General features: G+C 45.4%; 1 protein-coding gene across 1 annotated transcript in view; it reads right to left on the reverse strand.

Moving 5' to 3' along the window:
* The window catches only part of LOC137648697 (venom carboxylesterase-6-like), a 105,518-nt gene extending 98,194 nt beyond the window's left edge, over nt 1–7,324 (reverse strand). Inside the window, exon 1 of the mRNA XM_068381730.1 lies at nt 7,101–7,324. The gene's annotated coding sequence lies outside the window, so the exon portion shown is untranslated. The remainder of the gene's footprint in view (nt 1–7,100) is intronic.
* Between the last annotated feature and the right edge of the window lie 6,254 nt (nt 7,325–13,578).

Raw genomic sequence — 13,578 nt, forward strand, 5'->3', positions numbered from 1 at the left:
AAAAGCCTCTAGCTCTAGCGAATCTTTCGACAGTCTGAAGGCAGTCAGACGAAGAGCGTGGAGGTTTGGGTGTACCTTGTCTACGTGAGGTTGACGTAGAAGGTCCACTCTTAGAGGGAGAGTCCTGGGAACGTCGACCAGCCATTGTAGTACCTCTGTGAACCATTCTCTTGCAGGCCAAAGGGGAGCAACCAGCGTCAGCCGTGTCCCTTCGTGCGAGACGAACTTCTGAATGACTCTGTTGATGATCTTGAACGGCGGGAATGCATAAAGGTCGAGATGGGACCAATTCAGCAGAAAAGCATCCACGTGAACTGCTGCTGGGTCTGGAACTGGGGAACAGTACAAAGGAAGCCTCTTGGTCATGGAGGTGGCGAACAGATCTATCGTAGGCTGACCCCACAAGGTCCAAAGTCTGTTGCACACGCTCTTGTGAAGGGTCCATTCCGTGGGGATGACTTGATCTTTTCTGCTTAGGCGATCTGCTGAGACGTTCATGTTGCCCTGAATGAACCTCGTTACTAGAGAGAGATTTAGACTTCTTGACCAAATGAGGAGGTCCCTTGCTATCTCGTACAGCTTCCTCGAATGGGTCCCTCCCTGCTTGGAGATGTAAGCCAAGGCTGTGGTGTTGTCGGAGTTCACCTCCACCACCTTGCCTAGCAGGAGGGACTTGAAGTTCATTAAGGCCAGATGAACTGCCAGCAGCTCCTTGCAGTTGATGTGGAGCATTTCCTGTTCCTTGTTCCATGTTCCCGAGCATTCCTGTCCGTTCAAGGTCGCGCCCCAGCCCGAGTCTGATGCGTCCGAGAAGAGATGAAGATTGGGGGTCTGAATCGCTAACGATAGACCCTCCTTGAGAAGGATGTTGGTCTTCCACCACAAGAGAGTGGTCTTCATCTCTTTGGTGACAGGAATAGAGACTGCTTCGAGCGTCAAATCCTTGTCCCAATGAGCTGCTAGATGGAATTGGAGAGGGCGGAGGTGGAGTCTCCCTAACTCGACGAACAGGGCTAACGATGACAGGGTCCCTGTTAGACTCATCCACTGTCTCACCGAGCAACTGTTCCTCTTCAGCATGCTCAGGATGCATTCTAGGGCTTGGCTTATCCTTGGGGCCGATGGAAAAGCCCGAAAAGCCTGACTCCGAATCTCCATTCCCAGGTAAACGATGGATTGGGAGGGAATGAGCTGGGACTTTTCTAAGTTGACTAATAGACCCAGTTCCTTGATCAAGTCCAAAGTCCAGTTGAGACTCTCCAGACAGCGACGACTCGTGGAGGCTCTTAACAGCCAGTCGTCTAAATAAAGGGAGGCTCTGATGTCCGATAAGTGGAGGAATTTTGCAATATTCCTCATCAGATGCGTAAACACCATAGGAGCTGTGCTCAGGCCAAAACACAGGGCTTGGAATTGGTACACAACCTTTCCAAAAACGAATCTCAGGAAAGGTTGGGAGTCTGGATGAATAGGAACGTGAAAGTAAGCGTCTTTCAGATCCAACGAGACCATCCAGTCCTCCTGCCTGACCGCTGCTAGGACCGACTTCGTCGTCTCCATAGTGAACGTCTGCTTGGTGACATAAGCATTGAGCGCGTTGACGTCCAGCACCGGTCTCCAACCTCCTGTCTTCTTGGCCACCAGAAAGAGACGGTTGTAGAAGCCCGGGGATTGATGGTCCCGGACTATAACCACTGCCTTCTTCTGTAACAGGAGCGACACCTCCTGGTGTAACGCTAGCCTCTTGTCCTTTTCCTTGTAGTTGGGAGAGAGGTTGATGGGAGAAGTGGTCAGAGGGGGTTTGCGGCAGAATGGTATCCTGTAACCCTCCCTTAGCCACTTGACAGACTGGGCGTCTGCACCTCTTCTTTCCCAAGCTTGCCAGAAGATCTTGAGTCTGGCTCCTACTGCTGTCTGGAGAGGAGGAGAGTCAGTGTTTGCCTTTTGAAGTCTTGGGACCTTTCCTAGACCTGCTCCTGGAAGAGTCTGGACGGGTACTTCCTCGGCTGGGGGCTCTGCCACGAAAGGGCGGAATAAACCTTGTAGCAGGAGTATCGGCCACTGGGGTGCGGTAAGTTCTGGGAACTGAGGGAGCAACCTTAGCCTTACGAGCTGAAGAGGCCACAAGGTCATGAGTGTCCTTCTGAATAAGGGCCGCAGACAAATCCTTGATAAGCTCTTCGGGGAACAAGAACTTAGAAAGCGGAGCAAAAAGGAGTTGGGACCTTTGACAAGATGTGATGCCAGTAGAAAGAAAAGTGCAAAGTTGCTCCCTTTTCTTAAGTACTCCTGAAACAAACATTGATGCAAGCTCGCCGGACCCATCCCGAATTGCTTTATCCACGCAGGACATTATAAGCATGGCTGAGTCCTTGTCCGCAGGGGTGGTCTTCTTGCTCAAGGCCCCCAGGCACCAGTCGAGAAAATTGAAAATCTCAAAGGCACGAAATATACCCTTTAAGAAGTGGTCTAAGTCGGAAAAGGTCCAGCAGACCTTAGAGCGCCTCATCGCTGATCTACGAGGAGAGTCGACCAAACTTGAGAAGTCAGCCTGGGCAGAGGCAGGGACTCCCAAGCCTGGTTCCTCTCCTGTGGCATACCATACGCCCGCCTTAGAAGTCAGCTTAGTAGGTGGGAACATAAAGGAAGTCTTCCCTAGTTGCTGTTTGGACTGCAACCAATCCCCTAACATTCTTAAAGCTCTCTTAGAGGATCTAGCAAAGACGAGCTTAGTATAGGCCGACTTAACAGGTTGCATGCCCAGCGAAAACTCAGATGGAGGAGAGCGGGGGGTAGCAGAAACAAAATGGTCCGGGTATACCTCTCTGAAAAGAGCCAGGACCTTGCGAAAGTCAATGGAGTGAGGAGAAGACTTGGGTTCCTCCACGTCCGAAGAGGGATCATCTAGGTGCGCAGCTTCCTCCTCAGAAACCTCATCACCAGAGTGTTGCGAAGCGAGAGGTAAAGTAACAGCGGTGTGCTGAACAGCAGAATCTTGACAAGCGGGTGCATAAACACTTGCGGTTTCATCCTCAAGTCTCTGTTGAAGAGGATGAGGGCTGGTAACGACAAAGTCAAGAGGTTGGGAAGAAGGAGGTTCTGCGGCGGTCTGAGGAGCAAGTGTGGAGAGAGGTGACTGAATTAAAACCTGAGGTTCAGGCTGCAAAGACTGGTCAAGTAGAGTAGAGGAAGGTAGATGCATGCGTTGAGGTGGCTGACTCCTAGCATGAGCTTCCTGTCTCAAGAGTTGCGCTTGCTGCAAGGGTTGTGGATGCGCAGTAGCAGGTTCCTGTCTCACGAGTTGTCGTACCTCAAGAGGTTGTTGCCTCGATGGTCTAACCGCAAGAGGAAGAGGAGGATGTAAGGCATAAGACTCCTGTTCCCATTGTTGAGGTTGTCTTAAGGAAGGAGGAGGTTGCTGCACAACGCTGGTAACTGGCAACTCCGAACGCGGTAAGGTAGCTTGAGGAACCTCAACTTCGTACGTCAGGCAGCCTGGACTGCGGTGAGGCGGAGCGCTCGCAGGAGGAGGTGTTACTTTCTCTGCCTGAAACTCACGCATTAAGACCGCAAGCTGCGACTGCATGGACTGCAGCAAAGTCATCTTGGGATCAACAGACGATAAGGTCTGTTGAGGCAAAGCCTTAACAGAAGATGAGGTCTGCTGAGGCATCGCCTTACCTCTCTTAGGAGGTGTGCAGTCACCTGATGAATGCGGAGAGTCAGAGCTAACCCAATGACTGCATCCAGGTTGTTGAACTCTTGAGGTCTGGACTTTACGTTTAAGAGGTCTTGAGACCTGAGTCCAGCGTTTTCTCCCCGATATTTCTTCTGCAGACGAGGAAAATAAGGGCTCAATCGTCTGCGGGTGGGAGTGACGGTCTCTGTAAGACACGCCCGCAACCACCGAGGATACTTCCGTGCGCCGATCAAGGCCTGCCGAATCCTTTTGCCCTTCGACATTGCTTCTCCCCTGGGCTTGGGAGCTTGCAAGAGGTCCCGGACTGGGAGGACGACTGGCACGCACAGAAGTACCCTCACGCACAACACTGACACTGACACTAGCACTCGGCACTGCACTGGCACTAGCACTCGGCACCGCACTGGCACTACCACTTCCCACTGCACTTTTGACCTTAAGTTCCTTGACGTCCGCCAAGAGGAACTTGTGGTCACTCACTACCGATTCCACTTTGTCACCTAAAGCCTGAATGGCACGCAAAACATCAGACATATCAGGCTGAGCACAAATAGTAGGTTCGGGGGTAGCCACTACAGGGGGAGGAAAAGGTTGAGGATCATGAGGTGAGGAAAAAAGCGAAGAGCGAGCAGAACTCCTCCTAACTCTCTCTCTCTCTAACTTAGTGGTATATTTAAGGAATCGAACAAACTCAAGTTCCGAAAGTCCGGCGCATTCCTCACATCGATCTTCCAACTGACAGGCTATTTCCCTACAGTCGGAACAAGCGGTGTGAGGATCAACCGAGGCCTTCGGAATACGCCTATTACAAGACCTACATCGTCTATGGGGAGGGGCTTGAGAAATGTCGGACATCTTGAATCAAAGAGCTAGACAAGGGGGATTCCAAATAAAGCCAAAGATCGTTAACCATAAATCAAATCAAATAAAAGCTATCTAAGCTAATAGAAAAGTTTCCAGTATAGCGAAAGCTGAAATCTTAGAGCAATACTTCACCGAAAACCGTGAACAATACTCCAAAATTATAAGCGTATCCATGAACGTCTTGCCGGAAGCACGACAGAGGAAAAATTGAGGTGGTGTCAACAAGAAGTACTGCAGTACCTGGCCACAGGTGGCGCTGGTGAGTACACCCCCTTCTAGTATAGTGATCGCTGGCGTATCCCTTCCGTAGAATTCTGTCGGGCAACGGAGTTGACAGCTACATGATTATCGGGTAAGTTTAATATTGAAAATTTGGTATTATTACAGTTTCAATCATTATGGGAAATCTATTATATTAATATATTTTCCGAGTAAAGTAAGTCTTTTGTAGTATTTCTGTATAACATTATCTGTCGCAAATGCCTAGTTCTTTATATATCGATGATCAAACTCACGCTACTCATGTCTTCCTCCCAAATTTTTTCTAAGTCTGTTGTTATTGTTGACTGTGTATTGTTTTTGCTCAAATGAGCCCTGTAACCACTATAATCCGCAGACAAACTAGTCCACTATGAAGTTTTACACGTTTGGCCAATCACAGTGCCTATCCACTATGATGTCATAGTGGATAGGCGCTGTGATTGGCCAAACAGCGCTACAATAAATTATCTTACCCAGGCATTTCATTTCGTTCTTAGACATGGAGGCCATAGCAAGCATGTTATCTTATGTTGCACAAGAAGTTGAAATTCCATCTTCTTGTCCTGACTGTTTCCTAACTTACAATGAATTTGTTGTAACTTATTCGGGGAGTATTGAAAAACTAGTGGATTTGTGCCAGAGACACAATTTAATTTTACAAAATAAAAATTGTCCTGCATGTCAAGGAACCTTCGCAATGGCTTCACATTTCCCTCAAAGCAGCAGAACATCTTTATGAACCAACAGTTTAAGGTAAGCTTCATTAACCTTTTTACCCCCGGGGTATTTGGAAATTTCCAACCCTGAACCCCCAGGGGGTTATTTTTTTCCCAGCACATTTTGCAGTATAAATGTTTTAAATTGCTCTAACAGCCTTAATTTTTGTCATAGAGAGGTCACGTTGGTCTCATTCTCTTGGAAAATGCCTGAATTTTCTCAAAAAATTATCAAAAATTATGAAAAACAAATTTTTATAGCATTTTTTTGCAAGGACGTACCGGTACGTCCATGGGGGGTAAAGGGATGGCTTTTGTGAAACGTACCAGTACGTCCTTTGGGGGTAAAAGGGTTAATTTATAGAGTATATTATAATGGTGATAGTATAACGATGTATACAGCAGTACCATCACTTTGGATTTGGTTTGATGGATGTGTTAGGTAGTGGCTGTATGGGGGGGGGGGGGGGGTCGCAGGGGCTAGGCCTAGGTAGGGGTACAGGGCCCCAGGTTAGGTGGTTGTATTAGGTTTGGTAGTGCCCCAAAAATCAGTGTGGCCTTAAGGGGGGGTCACAATGGGGTGGAGCCCTTCCCCCCCCCCCGGTAGGCCTAGGTAGGGGTACAGGGCCCCTAGGCTAGGTTAGGTGGGTTTATTAGGTTCGGTAGTGCCCTGTAAATCACGTTGGCCTTAAGGGCGGAGGCGCCCCCCCCCCCCCCCGGTAAGGCTAGGTAGGGGTAAAGGGGGAGGGGTGGTGGAAGAATAAGTATTAATTTATTGCAAATACCATTTGAAGCCCCCCCCCTACCCAAAACCCAGGTTCCCACCTGGTGTCCCCCATAATTGTTGGGATGAAGTAGGGTCTTTCTGCATTACTGTACAACATATGAAACAAAAACAATAAAAACACGGTTACAAACACTGATTTTTCTGGAAACTCCAATTACATAGTAAATCTCTAAATCGGATGGTTTGCGGTCAAAATAAACGTTAAATCCATTGGAACTACACTATTTCTGATGCAACAAATATATTTTTATACCAATTTCCCCATAATGGTTGAAACTGTAATTTTACTGGAAATTTGGCCAGTGTTTAAGAAAACGGAAAACTTTCCTTCACTTCAATGTTTTCACTCAACAGCTGTGTATATACAACATTTCTGGTTCACGACCATTCTAGAATCATAGAAAATGCCAACAAAACTGCCTCTATACTAAAGCAATCAATCAACCATTTTGTTAATCCTTCTTTACCTGTTGTCATTAAGCCTATACAGGTCAGATACAAAGCAGATTTAATATCCATTTAACATTAATCTTTTAATTATTGTTATAAACTACAGCCTCCCCACCTAACCTTACCACGTTAAGTTGTCAAGGTCTGGTTTCGGTAGGACAGTGGAGTGCAAGTTAATGTATCGTAAAAAAAAAGTCATAGGCCTACACGGGATTTGGGTGTTACCAATGTGAGTCTAAGTATATATCCCCAAATACTTTATGAATAAAACAATGTTACTAAACGCAGACAACCACATGCAAACGAAAACACAGGTCCTTACTTAATATGTTAGCTGACATAGTTTAATGTAGGCCTAGTCTTCTCAGATGATTAGCTGCCTCTTCTTCCATCATACATGGTAATGCCAAACAGCAATTTCATTTGCGATTAGTGGTCGAAATGCTACGACAAAAATACTTTCTTTGGTAAAACAAATAACTGAGAAAAGACGATCAGAGAGAGAGAGTCTAAACATGACACAATTTAGTAAACAATGGAAATGGGACCCGGAGGCCGGAACTAATGGTCTCAAGTTTTTTTTAAACATGTAAAAATAAATCATGTAATTTATTTTAGGATTTTCAGATATACCACTACTCATAGCAGAACACATTAGTTTTTAATCTAATAATTCACGTGAAAATTATACATATAATTGAAATAAATATATAATTATAACAAGCCCTAAAGCAAATAAGCTTAAGCTAGAGCGTTTCAAAAATGTCCCGCATCCCATTTGAAGAATTCCGTAAGGGCGTAAACTAACAGTATCATATAAAACCAGAAATATCCTTTGTGCATATATTATCACCTGCCATGATTGGTGGTTATCCTGTTTACTACTGTATCACTATCAAAGATAGAGGATGTAAAAAAATCTGATTAATAATTGTGAATGATGTAATTATGTACGATATTTTACTATCATAACTGACGATTTTATTATTAATTTTAACAAAGACAATACAAGCATTGTAATGGTAACTTCAGGACTCATTGCCATCAAACACTAACAGATAAGTCTGCATTCCTATCTTAATTCAACATTCTTTTTTTTTCATGTGTTTAAAAGTTTTAGAACATGGACAAATCTAAAAAAAGAGGAGGTAAATCAAATGAAGCAAACTGTGTAAGCTCAACTGTAATTATTATTTTTATTTTGCAATGAACTGTTGCATATTAGTATTTTAATTAGAATATAAACTATGATATGCTTCTAGATTCATTTACACAAGTGTACGTGACCTGCCAAAATGACTGCTAAATATTTAGATGGATATGCACACACAGTGTACCTCTTGTCTACGCCCCTCTCTCTATAGGGCATGACTACACCCTCGCCATCCTCCAGACGGACGGGGAGAGACTGAATAGTATATATCCAACACTTTCTATTTATTATATAGGAGAGATTAGGTTCTATTTTTATCTCACTATCACTTTCTGTGTTAAATTCTGTGTTGGACTAGAAAAATTAAAAGACAATTGTTTTAATGAGGCTGAAATGTATTGGATTTATGAATTTAGCTAATCAAATCCTCATGTACAGCTAGGGAAAACCCCACAGTTGCAGTATGAAGTAGGCTGTAGCCTACAGCACGTGTATCACACAAGCTCGTACACTGTAGTGGTAGACTCTACCCTCGCACTGACAGCCTGTTTATGCCTTTATATGCTTGTCTCATTGTGGTTGAAATTTTGTGCCGTTCTTTACTGGAATGGGTTGTACATATACTCATGATCCGTCCAAATAAAGGTAGGTGCATTCACTCCACTTTTCACTTAATGCCTAACTGGTGCATTTGTACATTGGTGACCCCGGAGTGACAATGTACAGATGCAACAATTAGGTATTAACTGAAAAGATAAGTGAATGCGACTAACTTTATTTGGACAGAGCATGAGTATGTATACAATACGTCTGTCAAGAATGGCACAAAAATTCAAACACAATGAGGCAAACATATAAGGGCATAAACAGGTTCTCAGTGCTAGGGGAGAGCGATAGCGACAATATATAATAAAACAGAAATACCATTGCAGCATACAAGCGTGTGTGATACAAGTGTGGTACAAGGCCTAACTATAAAGAGCAAAGGTCCTTTTAATGTATTTAATTAAAAGGTTGGAGTCACTTATAAGTTATAGCAAGAATGAAAGGAGTACAGTAGAAGTCTTAAAAGTGAAAGCAGATAGGGACCCCCCCCCCTGTAGTGTGAATTGGTAACTGTGACTGCTGGTGTTTGTATGCTTGCTTGGCAACATTGAGTCCCTAACACTGTACCTGCTTGGCCAACACCTTGCCACAACTTTAAGCTGAATAAAGCCAACGTTCCAGCAACTGTGTTTGGTATTCCACAATTTATTCAGCTTAATATTCAACATGGACAAGTTTCTGAGGCCCAGCCCGATTGATGTGGACCCAGAATCAGCTGATGCAGAGGACAAATGGATTATGTGGCATGATAACTTTGAGGCGTTCTGTGCGGCCATCAACCCGGACTTAAATCCAGATAAGTTGGCGTTGCTTCGTGCTCACGTATCTTGTAAACTGTTTAAGATAATCAAAAGTGCCACCACATATGCCACTGCCATAAGCCTGTTGAAGGCTAGATTTGTGAAACAGAAAAGTGAAGTGTTTGCCAGATACAAATTAGCCACCTGCAAGCAACAGAGTGGTGAGACTCTAGACGCTTTTTTGGATAACCTCAAAGGTCTTGCCTCGGAATGTAGCTTCACTGATTGTACAGCCGCTCAGGCTGAAGAACTGGCCATCAGAGATTCATACATCACGGGTATGGCATCTAATGCAATCCGACAGAGACTGTTAGAGAACTTATCCTTGGACTTATCCACAGCTGTGAAACAAGCCCGTGCACTGGAAATGGCTCAACTGCACTCAGCGTCTTATGCAAGTGAAACCAATACCACAGTGGCAGCATTGATAGATGATCAGGCAAAACCCGAAATGGATCCCAACAGTTTTCCGATCGAAATGAGTGACTCCCTGAATCCAAGTGAGTGTGCTGCCGCCGTCAGCGGTCAGAGGTGCTTCTTTTGTGGAGGATCCCTACATCCCAGAGCCCACTGCCCAGCCAAGAAAGCCTCGTGTTCCAACTGTCAGAAGGTAGGTCATTATGCTCGTGTCTGCAAGTCGCAAAGAAAACGATGGAACAATAATGGTAAATCAACTAACTCCAATCTTGTAGCTGGAGTAGTCCCAGACAATCTCCCACAGTCCATCCCTGCTTCCTTAACAGGGGCCGCTGTGACTGCAGCTTCCCCTGCACTACGAAGTGTTTACAAAACTGTCCTACCTGTAGAACTGAATGGAGGGGAGGCCCTGGACGGGCTGGTCGACACTGGAGCATTTAAAAGCTTTATAGATGCCAAAGTAGCTAGGGCTATGAACTCAGTGACTCGTTCTTCAGCCTGCAGCATAACCATGGCTAATGCCAAACAGACAATGAAACTTAACAAGTGTTGCAATTACGATTTAACTGTAAGTGGAAGAGTATACCCTGAGTTCTGTCTGCACTTGATGGACGATTGCGTGGCTCCAGTTGTTTTGGGACATGACTTCCTACAGTTACACAAGCAAGTCAGCGTAGACTTTGGTGGGACGCTACCACCTTTGGAGCTAAGCATCCAGTCACCTTGTGCTCTGATAGCGGCTCAAATTGAACCGCCAGCCATCTTCGACAATCTGACAGTCGACTGTCACCCGATACAGGTGAAATCCAAAAGGTATTTCAAAGAGGACTCCGAGTTCATCAAGAAAGAAGTAAAAAGGCTGCTAGAGGAGGGCATCATCACACCGAGTCGCAGCTCGTGGAGAGCTCAAGTGGTAGTCGTCGATCAGTGTGATAAGAAAAGATTAGTCATAGATTACTCTCAAACCATAAACAGATTCACCAACCTAATTGCTTATCCTGTTCCAGGGATCACCGAGATGATTGAGAAAATTTCTACTTACCGCTACTTCAGCTCCATAGACTTGAAGGCAGCATATCATCAAATACCTTTGAACATGGCTGATCGGAAATTCACGGCGTTCGAAGCGGATGGAAGGCTGTTCGAATTCACGCGTTTGCCTTTTGGAGTAACCAATGGGGCTACCTGCTTTCAGCAAGTTCTCGACGAAATTATTGGTAAGGAACAACTAGAGGGTATGTTCGCCTACATAGATGACATCACGGTCTGCGGTCACACACGTGAAGAACACGACAGAAATCTGAAACGCTTTCAAGAAACTGCATTGAAGTATGGACTTACCATAAATGACAAGAAAAGTGTTTATGCTCAAACATCAATCTCAATTTTGGGCCATGTAGTGAATGATCACCAAGTCCTACCTGACCCGGAGAGAATGCGTCCGTTGCTGGAGATGAACCCTCCGGACAGTACCCCTAGTCTCAAAAGAACGTTAGGACTTTTATCCCACTATGCGAAGTGGGTACCGAACTTCTCCCAGAAAATTCGACCTTTAGTCGGAGTGAAAACTTTCCCGATGGCCAAATCCGCAGAACAAGCACTCGAAGAACTAAAGAATGAAATATCCCGAGCTTCACTTGCTGCTATAGATGACGAAGCAGTCTTTGTAGTCGAAACAGACGCCTCTGCTGACGCCGTTGCAGCCTCATTGACACAAGAAGGAAAACCAGTGGCCTTCTTTTCTCGCTCGCTCTCAGAATCGGAGAAACGACAATCGGCAGTGGAACGCGAAGCATGTGCTATCGTAGAAGCCATCAAGAAATGGCGACACTTTCTGCTAGGACGTAAATTTAGACTCATAACTTATCAGCAATCGGTGCGTTTCATGTTTGACGCCAAGAACCATGGCAAAATCAAGAATGAAAAAAAATGCGGTGGAGGCTGGAACTGAGTTGTTTCAACTTCGACATCACATACAGACCTGGATCAAAGAACCAAGTAGCAGACGCTCTCTCTCGTGCCTCGGGATGTGTGGCTTCACTTACCTGTACTCAAGGAGATGAGCTGACTCAGCTTCACGAGCACCTGTGCCATCCAGGAATCAGAAGGATGACCCACATCATAAGACAGAGAAACTTACCCTTTACCATTGAAGAAGCTCGGACTGTCATACGTAAATGTCAAACCTGTGCTAAGATCAAACCTAAGTTCTCCAAAGAAACAGGAACATTGATAAAAGCTACCAGGCCATTCGAGCGTCTGGCTATCGACTTCAAAGGTCCGATGCCGTCCACTTCAAAGAACAAATACATTCTCAACATAATCGACGAGTACAGCAGATTTCCGTTCGCCTTTGCAACAGAAGACACCTCAGCGAGTACCACCATTAAATGTTTGTCTACTCTCTTTTCAGTTTGGGGCCTGCCCGAGTACATTCATTCAGACAGGGGACCTGCTTTCGTGTCGTCAGAGTACCAAAAGTTCCTTCATGACCGTGGAGTGGCTACAAGCTACTCGTCTGCGTATAACCCCCGTGGCAATGGCCAGATCGAGAGAGCCAATGGAACTTTGTGGCGCACCGTAAGGTTAGCTCTCGCTTCTCTCTCCCTCCCTATAGAAATGTGGGAGGCTGTCCTGGATCAAGCATTACACAGCATGAGGTCCCTTCTGTGCGTCGCTACGAACCAAACACCGCATGAGCGCATGTTCCTGCACCCCAGGAAAGCAACATACGGGCAGGCGGCTCCATCGTGGATGACAGAAAATGAACAAGCTCTTCTAAAGAAAACGGTTAGGAAATCCAAGTACGAACCTGAGGTCGAGGAAGTTAGACTCCTGCATGTCAACCCACAATGGGTTCGTGTTGCACACCAAGACGGCAAGGAATCCACTGTGTCGACTCGTCACCTGGCTCCTGCAGCTAAAGTATTCAGTCCAAACACCTGTCACGATAAAGGAAGCCGTCATATCTTCAACATGCGAGAGAATGGTAAGACTCCCATTAATCAAGGACCCACCCTCCCACCTGGAGACCCCAGCCAGAGAACGGAAAGAAGTCAAGTGGATACAAAACAAGACCAGGGGAGGGAGCCCGCAACCGAACCGCAACAAACCACAGAACCGCCCACCCCGGGAAAGGTACCGTCGAAAGGAACACCCACAGAAACGCCAACCTCAGAGGCGCCTCAACGCTCAAGTCGCACTAGGCGCCCTCCAGGCTATCTCTCAGATTTTGTCCTAGATGAGTGGGAGTAGTATGGGTGGTAAGTGTCCTTATGTCAATGTGTTCATTATGAATTAGTAGTTATAGGGCCCATTGTTACCAATGTGTTTTTTATGGTAAGTGTCCTTATGTCAATGTGTTTATTATGAATTAGTAGTTATAGGGCCCATTGTTACCAATGTGTTTTTTTTTTATGTGAGATGAGCCCAGTTATCAAATAAAATAAGTACTCATGAGTTTTGTAATATATGAAATTTGTAGTGCCAATAAGGTGAGCCTTGTAATGCAAATGCGATGTAAGAATAATTACAGTTGGTGTGAAATCAGTGAATTCATGTTTTGTTATGATGCAGATGTGTACTGTACTGTATGTTCTTCTTCTCAGTGGGGGTGAATGTAGTGTGAATTGGTAACTGTGACTGCTGGTGTTTGTATGCTTGCTTGGCAACATTGAGCCCCTAACACTGTACCTGCTTGGCCAACACCTTGCCACAACTTTAAGCTGAATAAAGCCAACGTTCCAGCAACTGTGTTTGGTATTCCACACCCCCCCAAAAAAAAAAAAAACTGTGCAAAGACTCTAAGGGTAAGTTGGTAAAGC

Source organism: Palaemon carinicauda, chromosome 10 (genome assembly GCF_036898095.1).
Source record: "Palaemon carinicauda isolate YSFRI2023 chromosome 10, ASM3689809v2, whole genome shotgun sequence".
NCBI lineage: Eukaryota > Metazoa > Arthropoda > Malacostraca > Decapoda > Palaemonidae > Palaemon > Palaemon carinicauda.